Source organism: Triticum dicoccoides, chromosome 2A (genome assembly GCF_002162155.2).
Source record: "Triticum dicoccoides isolate Atlit2015 ecotype Zavitan chromosome 2A, WEW_v2.0, whole genome shotgun sequence".
In the NCBI taxonomy this organism is placed as follows: Eukaryota; Viridiplantae; Streptophyta; class Magnoliopsida; order Poales; family Poaceae; genus Triticum; species Triticum dicoccoides.
The window spans coordinates 727889778-727911804 of NC_041382.1; the positions used below are offsets into that span (position 1 = coordinate 727889778).

General features: G+C 43.4%; 1 pseudogene; it reads right to left on the reverse strand.

The window, feature by feature from the left end:
* Positions 1 to 9546: 9546 nt before the first annotated feature.
* Positions 9547 to 18838, reverse strand: LOC119356697 (annotated as a pseudogene).
* Positions 18839 to 22027: the final 3189 nt, after the last annotated feature.

Genomic DNA, 22027 nt, shown 5'->3' on the forward strand with positions numbered 1-22027 from the left:
GAGTTGGCATAAGAGGAACAATAATATGAACTAACAAGTGTAAGTGAAACATTAAAGTTATATAATGACACGGGAACCTTGATTTTCCATTGCCCAAACCTTGCGCAACCCTATGTGTGCACACTTTTTATTGGAGCGGGCACCTATTATACTACCTCCGTTCCAGTTTACAAGTCCTATGCGTATATCTAGGTTGTCAATTTTATCACCTTAATATAAACTAAATAACACAAAAAATATACGGTTTGAAAATAGAACATCTGAAGTTTATATTGGTATATTTTTTGGAATATATGACTTGTATTGGGTTGGTCAAATTGACGACCTAGGAGCATGGCACGCCCTGTAAACTGAGAGAGAGGTAGTATCTTGAACTCCTATCTTTCTTTCTCTCATCCCTTTGTGTTGTGGGTGCATGCATGCGCGCGTGTGCGTGCTTCTGTGTTGGTCTCTTGACTGATATGAATTGCCATTGCCTAAACCGTGCACAACATGTATGAGCACTTTTTTTATTGAGGTGGGCACCTTTTGTCCATGAACTCCTGACCTTTCTCTGTTTCCAAGGTTAGTATCCCATCTCTCTCTCCTCCCTCTCTCTCTCTCCCTCCCTTTCTCTCTCTCTCTCTCGCTCTCTTTGTCTATCTCCACGGTCAGTATCCCATCTCTCTCTCTATCTCTCTCTATCTATCTATCTCCACGGTCAGTATCCCATCTCTCTCTCTCTCTCCACCAGTGTGTGTGCTTGACGGTCTAGAGATTTAATATAGGTGCCAAGACTTGACGTGGTTAAGGACACTTGAAATATAAGATGATATAGTTGGCATAAGAGGAAACAACAATATGAACTGACAAGTCTAAGTGAAACATAAAATTTATATAATGATATGAGAACCTTGATTTTCCATTGTCCAAACCTTGCGCAATCGTATGTGCGCACATTTTTTTATTGGAGCGGGCACCTTTTATACCTTGAACTCCCATCTCTCTTTCTCTCATCCCTTTGTGTTGTGCGTCTCTCTCTCTCTCTCTCTGTGTGTGTGTGTGTGTGTATGTGTATGTGTATGTGTGTTGGTCTCTTGACTGATTAGGAATTTTATGCGCCAACACTTGATGTGGTTAAGGCTACTCAAAATATAAGTTGATAGAGTTGGCATAAAAGGAACAATTATGAGTGTAAGTGAAACATGCAAGTTATCCCCCTCACAATGATCTAATATTCTCGTATCTTTTAATGACATGAGAACCTTTATTTGACATTGCCCAAACCTTGCACAACATGTATGTGCATTCTTTTTATTGGAGTGGGTACCTTTTATACCATGAACTCCTGACCTCTCTCTCTCTCTCTCTCTGTGTGTGTGTGTGTGTGTGTGTGTGTGTGTCTATAGATAGACGGACTAGGATTTAATCTAGGCGCCGACACTTGATATGGTTAAGGCCACTTGAAATATAAGTTGATAGGGTTGGTATAAGAGAAAACAACAATTATGAACTAATTAGTGTAAGTAACATGAAAGTTATACAATGACACGAGAACCTTAATTTTCCATTACCTAAACCTTTCGGAACCCTATGTGTGCACACTTTTTATTGGAGCGGGCACCTTTTATACCTTGAACTCCCATCTGTCTTTCTCTCATCCCTTTGTGTGGTGGGTGCGTGTTGTGTGTGTGTGTGTGTGTTGGTCACTTAACTGATTAGGAATTAATTTAGGCGCCAACACTCGATGTGCTTAAGGCCCCTCAAAATATAAGTTGATTGAGTTGTCATAAGAGGAAACAACAATTATGAGTGTAAGTGAAACATGCAAGTTATACCCGTCACAATGATCTAATATTCTCGTATCTTTTAATGACATGAGAACCTTTATTTGACATTGCCCAAACCTTGCACAACATGTATGTGAACTCTTTTTATTGTAGTGGGTACCTTTTATACCATGAACTCCTGGCCTTTCTCTCTTTCCACTTTAGTATATATATCTCTCTCTCTCTCTCTCTGTGTGTGTGTGTGTGTGTGTGTTCGTGTGTGTGTGTGTGTGTGTGTCTGGAGATAGACGGACTAGGATTTAATCTAGGCACCAACATTTGATGTGGTTAAGGCCACTTAAAATATAAGTTGATAGAGTTGGCATAAGAGGAAACAACAATTATGAACTAACAAGTGTAAGTAAACATGAAAGTTATATATTGACACGAGAAGCTTGATTTTTCATTGTCTAAACTTTCCACTACCATATGTGTGCACTCTTTTTATTGGAGTAGGAACCTTTTATACCTTGAACTCCCAACTCTCTCTCTCTCTCTCTCTCTCTCTCTCTCTCTCTCTCTCTCTCTGTGTGTGTGTATGCGCGCACGCGCGTGTGTGTCTAGAGAGACATATTAGGATTTAATATTGGTGCTAACACTTATCATGGTTAAGCTCACACAAAACATATATTTAGAGAGTTGGCATAAGAAGAATAAAACAATTTTTAACACACAATTGTAAGTGAAGCATGCAAATTATACCTCTCACAATGGTCTAGTATCCTCGTATGGTTACAATAACACGAGAACCTTTTTTTCGTTGTGCAAAGCTTTCATAATTGGATGTGTGCGCTCTTTTTATTGGACTGGGCACCTTCAATATTCTAGAGAGCAAGTTAGGGGGCCTGGCTCTCATGTCACCCCTCACGGGCGACACGAGAGAGACTGGATCCTAGCCATGCGGGCACCCCCTCCCCTTCCCAACCGCCACCCGAGGCGCTCACTGGCACTGCTGCGTGTCTGCTGGTGAAGCTGGCGGCGAGGCTCCGCTGCTCTACGTCGTAGGAGGCTTCAGATGCCAGGGCGGCGGCCCTAATTGGGGAGGGCGGCATCGATCTTGTCTGGCAGATGGAGCTGCCGGTGTTGGCCGTCCCTACTAGCCGTGTGGGTGGTGGTGGGGCCGCGGAGGCTTGTCGCCACTGCAGGATGCTTCGTCGGCCTCGGTTGCTCTGCTTCCCAGTCTCCTCTCCATCGCCATGGTCTTCCCTCGCTAATCTATTCACTACTCTTCTGAGCCGCCAGATCTAGGACATGAGGGTGGGGTGGTGGGCGCCCTAGAATAGGGGAAACCCCTAATCGACCTCGCATTGACCCCGACGATGGCGTCACTCCGGTGCCGATCTCCCTCCTGAGCGCCTGTTGGGCTTCCTCATCCACCCCTCCTCCTCTCCCATGACCCTACATGAAAGCCTTGGCCTTGTTGGGCGAATGGCGGTGGCACCATGGTGTCTTGGTCCTCTTTGGAGGCATCGTTCAAGAGAAGGGTGGGGTTTTGGTCTTGTGGCAAGGTGTTTGGTGGCGGCGACGTTCCTCTGCTCTCCGGGATGACAACTATGTTGATGCCGAGGCGATTCCCCTGCAATCCGTCAGCATCTCGTGTCTTGTTTGGCTCTAGGCAGTCGGCAGGGGACGACGTCCGCGTGTTGTGGCACAGATCGGACGTAGGGGAGATCTAATCTCCCCTCCAGCATTGGCTCGGGGCGGCAGACATCTGAGCCAACCCTTTTGTCCATGCAGCCCGGTTCCTTAGATGAGCATGACTATTTGATGATAGGTCTGAGACTAGTATAGGATCAGCACTTTAGGTGAGATCGTAGGATCAACCTAAAAATTTCATATTTAGACAATCCCAAAATTTCTGAAAATAATTTACAACATACCTGCGGGTTATGTCTACAACTCCAAAAAAATCAGCTCAAAACTCGAACTACGGTTAGAGATTTGAAAAAGACAAATTAGACTATGAATAGCGTCAACCCTCGGTGAACAGTTTTTGACACTATTCAGATCTGATTTTCTCTTTTTTGGTCGTCTAAGTGCAGTTCGAATTAGGAGCTCAAACTTTTTGAGCTTGTCCACCAAAGATGGATGAGTGTCTCCAATTGTTTTCATAATTTTTGAACATGTTTTGTATCTTCAAAAAGATTGATCTCATTGATCTCACTTAAGGGCAGATTCTATACAAGTCTTCCCCCAATGTACCTGGTTTGGAAAAAATACAAATTCTAAAAAAGTCAAAAATTCTAGAAACGTTTTGAAAATAAACTTAATCTAATGTTATACTCGTATAAAAAGTTTCACGGAAGGAATAACTTTCATCGACTTTAGGGCCAAAAACACAAAATAACAAGTACAAAAAGTGTGAATAGTAACATTTATATAGTATCGATTTTGTTTTTTTTCACCCAGAATACCATGGAAGTCATTTTATCAAGGTAATTATCACTAGTATCTTTTGCACCGCATGCCCTGTAATTAATCCACCGTGCTATCTGTCTCCAAACCCAAGAAGTTATCCATGTCATCCTTTCATGTGTATTTTTGGGGAGATGTGTCACAAAGAATCTTGCAGCATATCCCTTGTTGCATACGCACAAGTCAAAGGCTGCTACGCGTCACAGACCAGCTCTGGCGCTGCTCGTCTTTCCATTTCACGCACAAGCTCAAAGCCTACAGGTTTCATGTAGCCCCTCTCCTGTTTAGTACGTTTCCTGCGTATTATCTTCCAAAACGAATCATAAATCCATTGATTGTTAGTATGTTTATAACCCGAGTAATACTCAGTGAGGTGTGATAATATTTGTTACTAGGAATAAAAAATATAGTCTCTTGTCGTCTATGCTTTTCCTCTAATCGGTCTAGTGCCAGGTGATGGATACGTACTTGAACATGCATGGATGGATCAATCTTTAAACGGGCCAATCATGGGCCAGTGCATTGATCATATGTGTTGTGCATATGTATGTTTGGTCTGCTAGTCAATCATCGCATCCAAAGGCCTCCAGTTTGCTCCAAAAAGAGTATGTTCTGAGCACTGGTCGTTTGGAAAGACCATCTGATTTCTTAATGACGATGCGAATGCCTAAAAGACCATCTTCAACCTTAACAATACTCATGAAAACGCCTCCCCTTGAATTACTTCCACGGCCATCTCCCATAACTCCCACTAAAGCTACTAAGTGAGTGTGAATAGTACTGATAAAGAGCGGCAACTATATATAGCGGACGAAGCGGGGCTTGTCGACGGTAGAGGCGAGGCCAGCGGCGGCGTCGGGGTTTGGCGCGTCGTCCATGGCGAGCCAGTGGGCGGGGAGGTTTTGGGAATGGGAGGGAAATGGGGGTGGATGTGCCACCGACTGGTGGGCCATGGGAGGACAAGGGTGGACGTCGCGCGCATCTGCTCCAACGCAAACCCGGCCCAAGTTTGCGCTTGAAATGGGTTGTGCGTGGACAAAAAGCAGGAACTCATCCGTTTGCGTCGGTGCGCTCGGCCGGTGTTTTCATCTGTTCTACCCAAACGGACACTCGCAGACAGTTTACGTCGGCGTGTTGAAGTTGCTCCAAGATTGCCGCGGTTCCTGGCCTCAGTCTTGCATGAGACGCGTCGACGCAGGCAAGTATATGGATGCTGAAGACTGAAGACACCAGATCCACCACACTCAGCACCTCTCTGCTTTGACCCATGAAGCCATTGTCGGAACTGCCAAAGTCATTGCACACACATCGCCTTGGACCTCCACATGCCAGACCACTGCGCTTGCCGAACCACCACGACTCCCTGCACGTCTGCTTGAGCGCGAGCCCCCTGCAGAATCGACCGACCTGCACCGCCCAAACCCGAGTGGGCAGTTAGGGTTCCCTCCCAGACCACCTGCGGCGACACACTCATTTGCATGTATCTTTTTATTTTGCGGAATCATTTGCACATATCTTGACTTGCTCATTGTGAAGCACCCCCATAAGCGTGCAGGCATCAGCTCATATACTTTGCTGAAACCCCAATGGATTTTCCAAATGATTGCAAGCAAGCTGGGAAAAATGATTATTTTCTTGTATCATTATGTAAAATACTTGTTAAAAAACAAGGTATAAAGAGTTAAGGTGTACTGTCGAAATGTAATTTTTTCTGTTTAATATAATGTGTTTGGTAAAAAAAAATCTTGACGCATGTGTCAAGTGTGGCCTACCATTGCGAAATGGTAGAGACTTGTGACTACACATGTGTACCGAATGTCAAACTAAACGGCATGTGACCTACTTCCTGGAATCCTGGGATTGTAGGTTGTCTGGATATTTTGTCTGCGCTCCTTTACACGTTTGTCTATAGCTAAGCACGCATTATCTCCACATTTCTCTATTGCTAACAACGAAATGGAAACAGGTGTACATGCAGTTAGGGTCCATATGCCACCGTTGGCTACCGTCACCATTCCTGCATATGTTTAAAGGGAAGCTTACATCCAGACGTGTAGAAAGAGAGTAAGCGATCATGGATCACACTAAATAGAATATTTACTTGGCTTGGTGCATCACGAGGCAGCTACAGCCAGCGCCAAACACTTCCACTGAAGGTACTGAAACTTTGAGTGAAACATGTAAGCTAGATGTACAGAGAGGAAGTTTTATAACGCGTTACGTAGCACAATGACCTCCCACCGATCAAATTTATTACATGCCGATGCGTATAACAAACGGATTGAATCAATGCATGTTAACTACCAACACGTTGGGTTCCATTACATGTGGCTGTACTGCTTGAACTTTTCATACTAAATGAACAAAGAAACTAGTCGAAACCATGGTGTGTTGGCTGGTTTGCTTGTCCAAAATGCGCCAGATTTATTAGAGATATCATTGTTGGTTGCATTAGATGATTGCTTTCAGGCTCAAACTCCTAGTGTTCACGTAATGTAATGCACCTAGATTATGGCAGAGTTTACTGCCCGTAATAGAAGGAACGTTTGCAAACATCCGACGGCTGATGCGTTAATGTAATGAAAAAGGTGCCGAACCATTTGGGAGTAAAACTTACTAAAAATAGACCGAGATGTATGGAACCTTTCGCTGCTAGCTAAGCAACAAAACCTACAGCATAGGCCTTCTCTAAATAGGGCGTGCTAGTTGAACAATGCTGGAAAGCAACTGCCCCCATTCCACTTATAAATCTGTCATTTCAGACTATAGCTTGCCATTTTCGTCCATAGCCCAGTAAAGCTTCTCCACATGCTTTCCTCTTCTGTAAATGCGAACTCCAATAATGCAATAATTCAGAACCTTATCCAACTAAAAGTTCGGATCTTGATGCAAATGGAGGGTTCCGATAGCACCCTCTGCTGCTAGTGATGGTAGGAAAGCCGTGCTCTATATATATTTCATGTAACTCACTTTCAAGTATCTTAAATATAGTGTATGAACATACTAAAAATGATAAAGTAGCACATGGTAGTATTTGAGACATGTGGGGTAATACTCCTGGGAGTACGTACTCCCGCTTCTCATATACCACATAGATGAATCTTTTATACCATTTTATTATTTTTAATATACTTCATTAGTAATTATTAGATACCCCAAAATGAGTTCCATTAAAAAATTCATGTGAGTCTACATATTTTTAAATGTTCACGTATATACTGATGTGTTTGTACGTGAAAAAGGTATATTACAAAAAGTACATCGCAGATGATATTTTTTCAACAAAACTCGTATAGGGGTATCTTAGAATATTTAATAAAGTATATTGAGAATAATAAAGAGGTATAATTAATGCGTATATGAGGTATATTGAGAATGGGAGTGCATACTCTCAGGAGTACAGAAGAGGAGTCCTATATATATATTTGTGCAATTTAGTGAGAACAACGGAGCAAGGAGCGCATTCAAAAAATTTGTCTCCAGCACATCCACCGGTAGAAGATCTCTGCCCGGAAGTGCTAATTGACATGACATGTAGAAATGAGATGCAAGATTGTAATATACATATTCCATGTGGTCTGAGAAGGATGAATAATGAGCAGTGCATGATGACTCCAACACGTACTTTTCCATCTATTTGATGTTGTTATGCCCAATGCAAATTCTTGTGTATTTACATCCTACCAACTGAGTTAATTTCATTCTTGTGCAAAAGTGCAAATGCGTGCATGTTACTCGCATGTTCTATTGGGAATCAATTGATGACTTTTTGGATCTTTCAGAACAGGGATGTAGGGATTTTGGGTGAACTATGTGTGGATTGTACTACTGGCAGAGAACCTCATTGTTAGCGATCTGTAAAAGTTCCATTCCCAGTTCATATTATGGCGGCTTAAACACAATCCTTTTAAAAAAAATTGCAATAAACATGTTGGAGTGTTATAGTTGTGTGCAACATTTCATGAAACGAATAGCATTAATGATGGTCTATATGGACAAAGAAAACCCCGATACTTTCATAAAGCTTCTACGGTCACGATTTTTTTTATTTTGTGCAAATCATCACGAATGTTATTTCTTCCTGAAGTTTTACACACAACTAGAACCATATGATATACAACTAAAAAAATATTGGTAGTTTTTACACATGGAATTACTCCCTCATGGGTCAATCACAACAGATGTTTTGTAAAATAAACTACTCATATAAACGCGTCTTGATGTTCCGTGCAACACACAGACATCTTATTAGTAATGGGAAATGGTCGTCAACACATCGTGAATAAGCCTAGTAAAACTAACAAAAATAATGTGAATCAACCACTATACTGAGATTCAATTAAGGTGGTGTTAGTCCTAGGACTTTTTCTAGTCCCAACTAAAAAGTCTCTAGTCCCTAAAAAGTCCCTCCCTGTTTGTTTCCAGAGACTAAAAAGACCCTAGTCCCTTCCTAGAGGTTATTAAATGACCATGTTGCCCATAGTATATAGAAAAATAACAATCAAACAACACCATGTGGTGGCGGGCCAATGAATGCATGGAGGGGCATTGTTGGAAAAGTCCCAAAAAGACTCTCCTTGAGAATCTTCTTCATTTAGTCCCAAATGCCTAGTTTAGTCCCTAAAAAGTCTCTCCCGTTTGGTAAAAAAGTCTCTAAGAGGGCGAAAGTGCCTTTCTGCTCCCGAGCTCATTTGAGCTCGGTGAACAGTAAAATCGAAAAAAAATCAAAAAAATTCAAAAAATTCCAAAAAAATTCTCAGAGAAACATGGACAAAAGTTCTAAATGCTTGCAAAAATTCATCATGAAATCACATTCATGTAAGGCGTGACAAAAAAAACAAATTCAGCCTCCAAAATGCTTTTGAAAGTAGCATTTTCAGAGTACCGATTTTGTTTTTTTTTGCCACGCCTTCTAGAAATGTGATTTCATGACGAATTTTTGCAAGCACTTAAAACTTTTGTCAATGTTTCTACCAAAAAAAATCTGGAATTTTTTGAATTTTTTTCGATTTTACTGTTCACCCGAGCTCATATAAGCTCGGGTGCAGAAACTCCACGTCCCTAAGAGGGACTTTTTCTAGTCCCTACACAAAAAAATCCCTATAAACAAACACCCCCTAAACCAAGCAGGTCACCGCATAAGACAACACAGTTGGTCCAAACCACAAGAGGACCCGCCAAAACTGATGTTGGCAAAAAAGAAAGTCACGTTGCAACAAAGCATATAGAGCTCCAAAATATTTAGTCTGGCAACAAAATAACACCGAAGCACGAAATATTTAGTCTGGCAACATGCATTTTGCTTACAGTACAAACCAAGGCATTGCCACGCCCAGTGTACACCGAATACATCTCAAACCATACATGACCTCTAAAAAGTGGACACCAAACCCCCCTGCGGCTGAAATAGTCTGAAATTGAGAACTACTTATATTTGATGGGAAAGAGCGGCCTACTCAACACTCAAGCTTAGTGGCATTCGTGATTTGTGGTACTCTGAATGAGGATCCACCGACAGCCAATACAGATGCCACATACACTCTTCGCAATGTTGGTCGGCTTCGGGGATAAAGTAGCACCCGCATGTTGTACAATGTTTAGCCTGCAAGAACAAAAGAAGGCGTCAGACCTCATGCAAACCAAGTGTGAACCATTAATGCCAAAATGCTGAAGTGGAGGAAGGTCACTGCCCGCCATTGGTCAGTGTACCTTCTCGTTTAAGTACGTTGTGTCAAACAGAACCAAGGACAGACAAACATGGGGGTACAATGAAAGGCCCTACTACAATACCAGCTAGTGAGAAACTAGGTACGTATTTTTTTGCCCCCTTTGGTTTCATAAAACTATTGTTTTGGGCGATGGCATGGACTTCAAAACACAATTTTAACCAGTAGTTTTTATTATAATAAGTTCGTTCACAAGAATCAAACAAATTATATTGCGAAAGTACTGTCCTTGACAAATTTATGTTTTACTTCAAATATTTCTTAACATACAGGTACTCTGTTTTGGAAGTTTGACTACTTGTGCCTATATAAGAGACTGAAACGGCAGCTTTTAGGGAAACGAATGGGCTAGAAATTACTTAACCTCTTACATTGGTGATATCGATTACAGTTAACTTGCTAATCAATAATAATAATAACAGAGCAAACTAGCTCACCGAAGAAAGAGAAGGCACATGTCAAACATCAGAGAGTTAATCAGCAAAATATATACGGGAAGGAGCGGTGTGAAAAAGTAAAGTGCACAAGTTTACGCAATGTTGTTGGTAGTTTCGTAGTGGTATTTTCAAATCAGACCCGTGATTTGCTCTGTAAATTATGTTTGTCAATTTTCTTAACTTCAGCATACATGCCACAGGAAGAGTAAGAGTAAGTGATGTTCTCTCACTCATGGAAAGTGCATCAATGAACCCGGGTACATATAAACCCACTTTGAAAAACATATTTCTAAATGTTAAAAAAATCTGAAAAATGTTGCACGGATACGTCTTCATGTTTTATGTGCGTGCATAAAGTTTCACGGAAAATTAACCTTTTTTGTGGCCTGTGCAAAAAAGACAAAAAATTATATCGTAAAACGCTATTTAGAAGCACTGAAATTTGTCTTTTTTACGGAGACAAAACAAAAAGACATTTTTTCACAAAACTTTGTGCCGCGCACACACATTTGTCAACATGTATGCATGGAATTTTCTTTTAAATTTTTCAACATTTTAAAATGTGTTTAAAATGCATTTTTCAAAAAGTGGGTGCATATGCCCATGGGTTCAGGAAGTGCCGCACTCATAGGGTATATAACATTCAAATATAAATCTAGCAAAAGCTTCAACAGTCTAAATTAATCAGTCGGAGCAAAAACTGCAGTAGCCCCAAATTATACGGCTCAACAACTATGGTAATAGAAAGTTGAAATATCATGTATCCCCTCATGACTACAATACAAACATTGTTTTCCTGCCAATCCATTCAAATGACTACAAGAAAATAGAGAATTACTGAAAAGCATGGCTGAAGTTATACATATGTGGATATGCCAAAGATCTATAATTCACAGATGTTTCCTTGCATTGCACATAGAAATTGTACCTGAGAAAACAGGATAAAAAATAAACAATACTCACCTCAGAGGTAAAACTGCTCTTCAAACTCAAGAGATTTCCTGTGTATATAGCAAACAATCTGGAGCCTGCCATCTGAAATTCAGTATAACTATCTGAAACTGGATCATATATTCGCAGCAAATCTGATGTGCCGATGGCTATTCTGCCGTCGTTTAGAACCAGCAAGGGTTGGGCAAAGAGATTCTCGTATAGAAAACCGATGCTGTACTTCCTATCCCAGAGACATTTCTCAATGTCGATCAAAAACCACAGGTCCAAAGGGTGACCCATAGGATCGTGTACCATAACCAAGAACCCGTTCATGTTGACCAACGAGAGTTTACGGTATAGATCACTGTAATCACACGTTCCATTACTGGCCTCGATAAAGTTACGCACCTGGAGTGGACCTCGGAGAGTGCCCATCCACTCCTCTGCCTCCTCTGCCTCGAGGTCGAAAGAAGCAATGCTACATGGATCGACGCGGTCTCCAGTATATGTAAGGCGGTGGCTTGCGAAATCCAACAAGAAGTAGACAACTCCATTGACAGCCACACTTTTCTTCGAGCCACTAGTGACAGGGGACGGAGGGCCTGGTCTCTCCCTCCATCTTGCACGACGACTGCCGGCACCACCACCAAGGGTGATGACCTCAGAGATCATCGGCATGGAGCCGTGACTCCAGCCAGTGACGCTAACGCAGCGGAGGGCCTTGTACTCTCCCGTGGAGACAACCTGCCCCAACTCAAATGCATAGGAGAAGAAAGCTCTGACATGCGCGTGCTCCTGTGCGCGCTTGTAGGGCAAAGCCAGAGTGTGCCCTGTGGCCGGGTCAATTACGTGACCGCTCGTGTGGCAGTTCTTCTTTCCGGTGACACAGATGAGGTCCAGGCGTGTGCACAGCAATGTGGCATTCTCTATGCTGGTGGTCATCCGCCTGACGACATGGCCAGACAAATCCATTATGTTCACGGTCCCTCCTCCGTCTCCGAGCAGATCACGGATGCATGTGACAATGAGCGGCCCAGGGTGCTTCGACTTGTGCGCTGCGATGAAGAGCGGGTCGGACAGGAAGGACCTCCAGGATCGGCACACGGCTCGGAAGCGGCAGAGCGTCCTTGCCGGCAGGCGCAGGAGGATGTCACGCAGCACGTCTTCAGGCAAGACAGCGGCACCGGCACCGGCACCGACAACAGTGGGCTCGGCTTGACTACCCTGTGCAGCACACGGTGCTGGCATTGCCATCGCTGACGACGCACGATCTGCAGTTAACAGGGCAGCTATCAATTTTACTCGGCAATGTGGCGACTGACCAAAAAACGCCCAAATACATCAAAGTTTTACCCAGGCCATGTTCGGTTAATCCCCTCCCAAGTGTGATTGAACTTGCAGACGACACGGCATATGCGAATCAAGTGGTAAATAAAATACTTCAATCCCCTACCATTCCTCCATCGTCTCTCGCATGAGCTACGAACCGAAAGCTAGTTATCAAAAGGAACGCGAAACCTAAGCCCTAAACCAAAGGGGTAGGGTTAGGAAATCAAATGGGCAGCAGCGTTGGTGAGATGATAGGAGGGCGGGAGCCTTTACCACATCGCAGGAGCGGCGGTGAGACGAGAGGCGAAGGAAGCGAGCGCGGACGCTGGACGGCCGGAGGGGGCGGCGGGGCGACCGGAAGGCGAAATGACGGCGAGCGACCGGCCAACAGACTGGGTTGATCCTTTTTTCCCCTTCTGATTGATGGAGGTTTTTTCCTTCTTTGAGAGAGAGAATTCTGAATGATGGAGGTTTTTTTTTTTGAGACAATCTGAATGATGGAGGTCAGCAGACGTCAGGACAATGGGCTCGCATCAGGAGCAGGCCCCGAGCTCAATCAAATGAGGGCCTTGCTTTGCTGGCCCGTGCAAATATTAAGGGCCCATGTAAAGCAATGTCTGGTTCTCAAAAAAAAATGTAAAGCAATGTCGTAACGCTAAAGGCAGAGCGGTACCGTACCACAAAAAACATTGGTAAGGCAATGTTGTTGGGTTTTTTTAACACAGTACAGACACAAACATACATACATACACTCATCTCTATGAACACATATGCGCAAACCCTATCCCTGTGAGCGTCTTCGAGAGACTAAGCCGGGACACCATTTTGAGATCGACGAAGTCGACACAGACGCCTTCGTAGTCGATAGGTATGTCGCTGGTTATGTTGCGATAGTACGGAGGAAATTTTCAAAAATCCTCAAAAAAATAACAAAGGAATTATGGGAAAAAATACATTATAAAGGAAACAAAGAGGTAAAAGAGGAGAGAATTAGTCCACTTATTTTTATTGTATTGTGTGAGAATTAATTGATTGGTAGTTTTATAGTACTTGCATTGTAGAACTCCCACTCGATTAATTCTCCATGTGTAAAGTAGTAACATGACATACATATTAACTGTATGCGAACCAGTTTATGGTTGAATGGTTAGAGGGATTGTGGTATCTCCAGTCCATCAAGGTTCAAGTCCGAGGTGCCTACGATGACTTAGTAAATTTCAAGATTCAAGATGATATGCCGGCTTGAAAAAACATATTAACTGTATTTTATTTAAAAACTATTTTTGAAAACCCAATTTTATTATATGGGGAAATAACAGCATGACACATGTAGTCTTAATAAGAGAAAGAGATAATGACAGATCATTGAGAAATAGTACTCGTTCCGTGACCTAAAACGTCTTACGTTTGTTTACAGAGGAAGTACATACGGTACATATGAAATGATGATTGCAAACAAGTTATAATTTAAGGGCTTAATAGTCAACGGTAATTTTTGAATAAATTAATCAACCAGTAATTGTTTAGGGTTTACCCCGTATGTACTTTGTAAATCTCATAATCAACTCATACCAATTGCATAAACATATTTTGGAGTGTGCAAGTTGGTAAAAACTCTGAATAAATCTAGGCAAAATAGGAAACTTCTTTAAAGATCTCGTTGCCATTGCGACATTTGATAAACGCAGTTGCGCATTATCATTAACTACAGGACATTTTTGCATTTTGGATGCAGTCCTGAACAAATACACAGAATTTGACAAACAGAAACTTGATCCAAACCAACATGAACTTCATTCGACATCAGTGGCAACCGGCAACAAATATAACAGATCATCATTTTTCAAATCCACACTGCTGTTGCTCGTTCCAATACAAGTCAAGTAGGATATGTATTACACACAAAAGAAATAGCACTATCAGTCAAATAACACAACCAATAAGATCAACCAACAAATGTACATATATGATGAAGCTGCTGCTCTTCTCCATCAGCATTCCAAGAAAAAAATATTAAGAAACAACTGACGAATTAGAGGGCCTGCGACGAGAAAACAAGGGCGCGAGATGAGTGCTTCTAGATATTTGATGGCACCTCGTCGATGTGCTGCCATACATCATATATTCCACCTCTTATCTGTGCACATAAAAAGATCCTTAAGACAGACGTACACTGCTGAAAAATAACTACTCCTACAATACATTACTGTGCGTATGTGGAACAGACATTAATAAATGTCTTCACAATGATCAAAACCTTTCAAACAGAAATGCATACCATGAGTGTAAGGCCTATTGAAGGTTATAGCACTTACCAGATGGAGTGTGAGGAACAGCAACGCTGCTCTTCACATTTTGCTGGGCTTGGGAAGATGACCGTTGCATGCGAGGAGATGTTTCATTTTTGCCGTTTGTTATGGGCAAAGAATGCCTCTTCCTCGGGTTGTTGTCTTGCACATCTGGGCTTAACTTTGGGGATAGAGCGGCCGCCTTTGCTCTTGCAGATTCTGTGAACTGCATGTAACTTGGCAATGGAGTGCTGTTGCTCATGCGAGGTTCTTGATCAGCGTTGTCAGACTTGGCAACCTTGCCTGAGCTCTCTCTCTTCGCATGCTTATAATCCTTTGACAGATTATCTGTGCTGCTTCGTCCGACTGAATTGCTGCTTGGACTAGTCAGCGACCTTCTGCTTGCATGAGACTTTGATTTTTTGCTCTTGCTCTTGCTCTTGTTGGTATTAACAGAGACCTCACTTGATGGTGTGCATTGAGATTCCACAAAAGTGGTTCGGCTCATGGGAGTTCCCTCAGGTGACTTGGCATATGATCCTATAGACTCCTCTATTTGGTCATGCAAATCTGGCTTTCCTGATTCAACATGTGCTTGCTCAAGGACAGGATCTGTGGCAATGGGAGGGTTAGCAACATCACCATTCAGTTCTTCCTCTTTCTCTGGCTGGACGACTTCTTCGGAGGTGTCCTTCACTTCAGAATGTAAAACATGGGTATCTTTCTCGGCATTCTCGCTGGCATAGTCCCGACCTCCAAGAGCTCCCATCTCCATTACAATCTCACCGCCATCAGCTTCTGATCTATCTGGTGAGTCAAGTGTAGATGAAATTGAAATCTCAGTCCCACATTCTGAAGCAGCAGGTATGATTTTAGCATCATGGCCAACTGTGCTTCCTGGTGCGACTGTTTCAATATTTTGCTTGGGTGAGGTACCGCCCAGTGAACGGGGAGTATGCACCTTCGATTTGCTTGGCGCATCCAGAAAAGATGAACTGTTGGACCTACTGACTGCCGAAGTCAGCTCTTCGAATTTCATCTGTGCAGCAGCAAATGCTGGATTGCAGGCCTTTCTTGCTGCGCTTCTAGCTTCCATCTCCGGTGACTGCTCAAGATTATATGCATCCATAGTATCCTCACTGGGGTGTTCAGATTTTTCAGGAACAGGACTGGGTTCCCTTGATGGACCAGTTTGGGTAGATTGCCGGCCAGAGAAGTCCAAAGACTGCTCCACAACATTCTCTGTCTTTGAATCGGTCAACTGTTCAGCATCGTCATCGACCTTTTCGATCAACTCTGGTGCAGGATCACCTTTGGTTTCCAACATAGAGGTTTCCTCTGGGACACATTCAGGAGCCTCCAATCCACTCAAATCAAATGACCTTGGTGTCTCTTCCACAAAGGCACTAGATTCAGAAGGCCTTAGTGTCTCCTCCACATCATCAGGCACTAACTTGGGGAAAGAAATGTCTGAGTCCAAAGGAACAACCTTTTCTTCACGGTGAGCATCCTCTTCCATCTTTTCAACTACCAACCCACTATTTTCTGCATTCTCAAGCAAGTGGCCTTCAGTGGTTGGCAGAATCAGAGTTGTCCACCTCTCCATCCATTTCCAGGTAGCATCAGTTTCAGAAGCATCACATCTTATGTTCATGGATTTGGAAGTTGACATGTTGTCCATGAGCTGGCAGAAAATAACACGGTGTGAGCATGAGGAAATCCAAACTAGAGATAGTGAGATGACACCAGTAGTGGTAACAGTTATTTTGTCTCACCTTGAGAGCAAATCCATTGTGAAGCAATTTCTCACTTGAAGAACGGACCAAAGTATCCTGTAAAAAAAAGGAAGTCCATTATTAATAAGCAAAATATGGTCGGAAAAATGCCTATCCAAGGGTGCTGCTCAGCATAATAACACAAAAGATTAGGATCATCTTGCACATTTGGCATAGAGGAATAGAATCGACACGGAAGGTAATGACTATGCAAAGCATGGAATTTCGCAAGTTGACAGATATCACAATTTGGATGGAAAGTTTAGATTTCATGACACAAGCAATAAATAGACAGACCTGGTTGCTAGCTAAAGGACTTTGTAAAGGTAAATTCTATTGAGTAAAGTTGATGCCATGATGTTTCCTCCCAGAAGCAATGTGGGTGATAATAAATACAGTATGTTATAAATGAAAATATATTAAATAAGAATGCTTTACTCACCTGAAACCTTCCTGAAGATTGTTGTGCTTGATGAGTCCGGACAAGCCCTTGAGTTTTAACAATGGCAAGCAAGCATTGTAAAGATTCTGCAGCCTGCCGCCTAACTAGATGCCCGCGTATCACAGCTTGCAGTTTCACAAGATCCTTATGATTCGATAGCTCTTGCCTTGCCTGCAGTCATGTAAACGCTTAGTACTGTAGTAACATTTAACAGGAAAATATTGTAGTGACATAATAATAGGTGCCAAAATAGTATAACATACGTTGTATGTTCTGATGCCAGACTGAATGACAATAGCAGCAGACTCCACATGATCTTCCTCTGGGTCTGGAACGCTTCTATCAACAAGTGAGGCAGTTTCATCCTGCTTCACCTCAGTTGGCGAAACAGAGAAGCTTTCGTCTGGCTTTTCATCAAGTTCCTCGACATCCTTTTCAGCTGGCTCTTCAACTGGTTTTTCAGATATCCTTTCAGCTGGCTCTTCACTCGGCGTCTCGGTTATCTTTTCATCTGGCTGTTCAATTGACCTTTCAATTATCTGGTCCACTGGCTTTTCAGTTGTCTTCTCTGTCTGCTTTTCATCGGGCTTCTCTTCGAGTAGGGACTTCTCATCTGGCTTCTCTTGAAGCACAATCTTCTCGTCTGGCTTCTCTAGATGCAGGGGCTTCTCTGAGGCATAAGAGTATGTTGAAGAGTAGACATTGTTGCTTGGAGCAACATCAGCTTTTGCTTTGCTCGAACTTAGAGTTTCAGGCTCGGATATATCAGAGTTCTTGAGAACTCGGTGCCTTGTAGACCTCCTCCGAAAGCTCCATCTGCTTTTATCTGATATGGCCTTGCTCTGGAAAAACCAAGATGTACATCAGCCATTAGTATGAAAAAAATTGTGTACTTGATATAAGGAAGAGGGAAACAGAATCCTTGTCAGAACTTCCACATGACAAAAATGACAGCGCACTACAAAAATAAGAAGTGACAACAGTGAATCGAGCGAACCTTGAAAGCAGGAAATACTTCTCAGCTAGTGAAGTAAAATTCAGATATTAGGAGGTAAAAGGGCACAAAAAGCAAGCAAATTCTTCTTCAGTCACCATCAGAAATTTGAACAAAACAGCACACTAATTGCTTTCTATTATAAACGTATCCTTTCGTTTATTAATGTGTCTGTTTCTTGGTAAACTTCTTAACTATAGTTTGATAGTGGTACCACTAGCAGCTATCCATCAGTTCATTTCTAATCTTATCCAAACCAAGCTGAATCTGTATGAAGTTTGTAAATAGGGGGAAAAACAAATTGTCGCATAATTCAACGACGACAGCACCTCTAGGCTGTCATATGAACACCCAAAACTAGAGATCCCATTTCACCACATGGGGCGCAGAATTCCCGCTGATACGCGAATTTTCCGGAATAGCACGTGGATTTAATCCGAGATCCTCACCAGCCGAGCTGCTCGGCGGGACTTGCGGTCCAGAGCAAAGCCATGTATGTCCTCCTGAATCCATGATTCTCACAGTGGGGGAAAGAAAGTGGCCAAAAGTTTTTAGAACAAAAAATGTCAAATCAGGGGGTGGGGGGACAAGGGTTAGCAAAATCCAACCCCGGGGATGGGGAGGAGAAGGACGGGACGCACCGGGCCAAGAGGTATGCACAGTGGCATGGCATCATGGCGCTAGGCCACCAGATCCCATGCTGCATGGGATCGAGACGACACAAACAGCGACCTCCTAAGCTAGAGCCACTCGGCAGAAAATGGAAAGAAAACAGGCTTAAAAAGAGGGAAATTTGTAAATTCATGTGCGTGCAGCAAAGTTAACCATGCGCTCATGCTGAGGGGACTTGTGGCAGCTCCACAGCCCAGTTTTGAAATCGAAATTTCACGCCCACGAGCCGAGCGCTGGGGGAATCACCCAAATTGGTGGCCGTTTCGGCTCCCCGCCGCGGACCGGCGCCGGATCTACCTACACCCGCCTCCGCCCGGCGAGATGGGCGGAGATCTGCCGGAAACAAGCGCACCGCCAGCTCGAACCCGCCCAAAAGAAAGGGGAAGAAGAAAAAAAGCAAGCAGCTTGGACGAACGAGCAGGAACGGCACGGATACACTGCGGCCGGGAGCACGCGGGGACGCCGCATTCGGCGTGCGACGGGCAGGGGGGCACCCACCTCGTCGGCGTGGGCGTCGGTCTCGGGGTCGGAGCCGGCGGTGGCGTCGGATCCGGCGCCGCCGCAGAGGATCTTGAGGCAGCCGTTCTTGGACTTGGTCATGGTCGGATCGGGTGGCTCGCTCGCTCGCTCCTCCAGCCGCCGGCGGCGCCTCCTCCTCGGGTGAGCCGCTGCGGCGGTGAAGTCAGTGCTCTGCTCTGCTCCGCTGGCTGCGCGTGGGAGTGTGCGTTTCTGGACTGGATAGAGGTGGGCGGGCGGCTGTGCAGCCGGGGGCGTTTCTGCGTTGTTTGCTTCCGGCTGCCTGCACGCCGGGCTGGCTGTTTTTATATTTCCGAGCGTTCCGTTCCGCCTCGCCCGGGCCCTCCCCCCTTCTCTTTCCCTCTCCTACCTTTTATTTAAATCAAGTTTTTTTCTTAAAAAATAAATCAAGTGTTTCTTTTTGTTTTTCCTTTAGTACTAACACATTCATCTCTCTTTCTTTTATTGCGGGGTAAAAGAGTTTTATTTTAAGATTATAAATTTACAGTCACGAGGCAGAAATTCATCACTACATGTGAGCCTTCTGGTTCTCTCTTAAGGATTTGATCTTCAAGGCAAGATAGGGCCGCAGAAGAATTCGACTGCACGATAACTGGAAGCTCGGTATGTTGCATGGTCAAGGCCATTCCCTGCATCAAAGCATGTATCTCCGTTTCCAGAGCATCATTACAATGGAATGGAAATCTATAAGCAGAAAAATCTATACTACGAGGTTATGATGTAATATCTTCATTTCTAATTAGTTAGAGTAGAGTTAATGCAATTGGTCTCATGAATTATACAGTCCAAGTCAGTGATAGTAGACCTTCGATTAAGATCTGCACAACTAATTTGTTTTTTACACTTTCGTGTGCTGCAATGGAATCATAAATATTTCAGCGAGTTAATGTAACCATGTGAAAATATGGATTTTGTGTGCCAACGAAACCAAACCTTATCTGCTTAAGACGGTTAATGTCGTTTTTGGGAGGAAATATGTAGGGGCGGGGGAATCTAAATGGAGATAAAGGGGCCATATGTAGGAGAGAGGTTAGAGCATCTACAGTCGCCTTGGCAAATCCATCCCCTTATACGTCCGCAAACGCGCTCGGGCGCATCCGCATAGGTATCCGGATAGACCCTCTTATCTCGTGCCCGACATCCACATATCTTAAATACGGACTATCGAATACATGCAAATCCATGCACGCCCATCATGCACACCAATGTTGCACATAAATAACAACTGTTGGTAATGAAAGTACATAGTTCTTATATGAAATTCATTTTAAGTGCACAACTCAAATATTAGTTCTTTGGTTTCCATTATGGGTCCACATGCTCCACGAGATCGGTGAGTAGCTGCGCGTGCACCTGATGATCTCGAATATTCTGATGCATCTACAGAAAGTTCATAAACCGATTTGCATCTTGATCTTTCAGAATTTGAACTTGTTCTCCAGGCACTTCAAAATTATTGGTTTATGCAACATCATCACCCTCGTCCTCGTAAATCATATTGTGCAAAAAAACACAACATATCATGAGCTGCCATAAAGTTTCTGATTTTCACATCATTGCAGCTCCATGAACAATTCTCCAACGAGTTTGAAGCACTCCGAGTGTCCTCTCCACATCCTTCCTAGCCGATTCATGCATTGTTGCAAAGTGGCTTTGTTTCTTTTCGTGTGGTTCGGATATGGTCTTGACAAATGTCGCCCACTTAGGATAGATGATCGGCAAGTTAGTATCCCATGTTGTAGTCACGGTCGGTGATAGTGTAGTTGCATGGCGGTGATTCCCCATTACAAAGCCTCCGAAGAAAGCATGGAAAATCCATAAGTCATGTGATGCCACTACTTCCAATATGATGGTGGCCTCTTGGCTGTGACCTTCATACATTCCCTGCAAAACTTTGGGGCAGTTCTTTCCTTGGCAATGCATACAATCAATTGATCCGAACATTCCTGGAAACCATCTGGCATCTCCAATAGCCAACAACTTCTCTATGTCCTGCACATTTGGTCTCTCAGATACTCTGCTCCAGACACCTACATCATGGCGTAGGCAAACTTGACAGTAGTCTTCACGCACGTGCTCTCCCCCATCCGAACCATCTCACCAACGACATATGCGTCAGTACCAAGTGCAAGCATCCCCAGAGTAGCTATGCATTTCTCCTTAGCACAGAAAGAGAGTTGGCCGCAACAATCCCTTGTGAGCTTGAAGTAGTCATCGTGTGCCTCCACTCCCTTCACAATGCACAAAAATAATGTTTTTCGCATGTGAAAACAGCGACGAAACCATGCATCATCCGGAAAAGTTTGGTTCGGAGTAAAGTAGTCCTTGTGTAGTAGCAGTGCTGCGGAGAACTATCCCGATTGATCACTTTTCTCCTTTTGATTGAGCCCTTAAAGTTGAGAATATGCTCCACCTGCCGGTCGATTTCCTCTTGCATGCTCATGAGCATGATCATGTCCACTTCTTTGTTTGAATCCGACGAATCAAAGAACTCATCTTGAATAATTTGATCAAGCTCCGTGGGTCCATACTTCTCATCTGACGAAGCATTGGAATTCATTGTTTTCCCTACAAATAAATCATAAAAAACAAGTCGGACAATGTGTCGAACAAATAGAGCGCAAGGGGTGGCCCCAAAGCTGCCAAACGTATGGGGTGGTCTGGGTTGGCG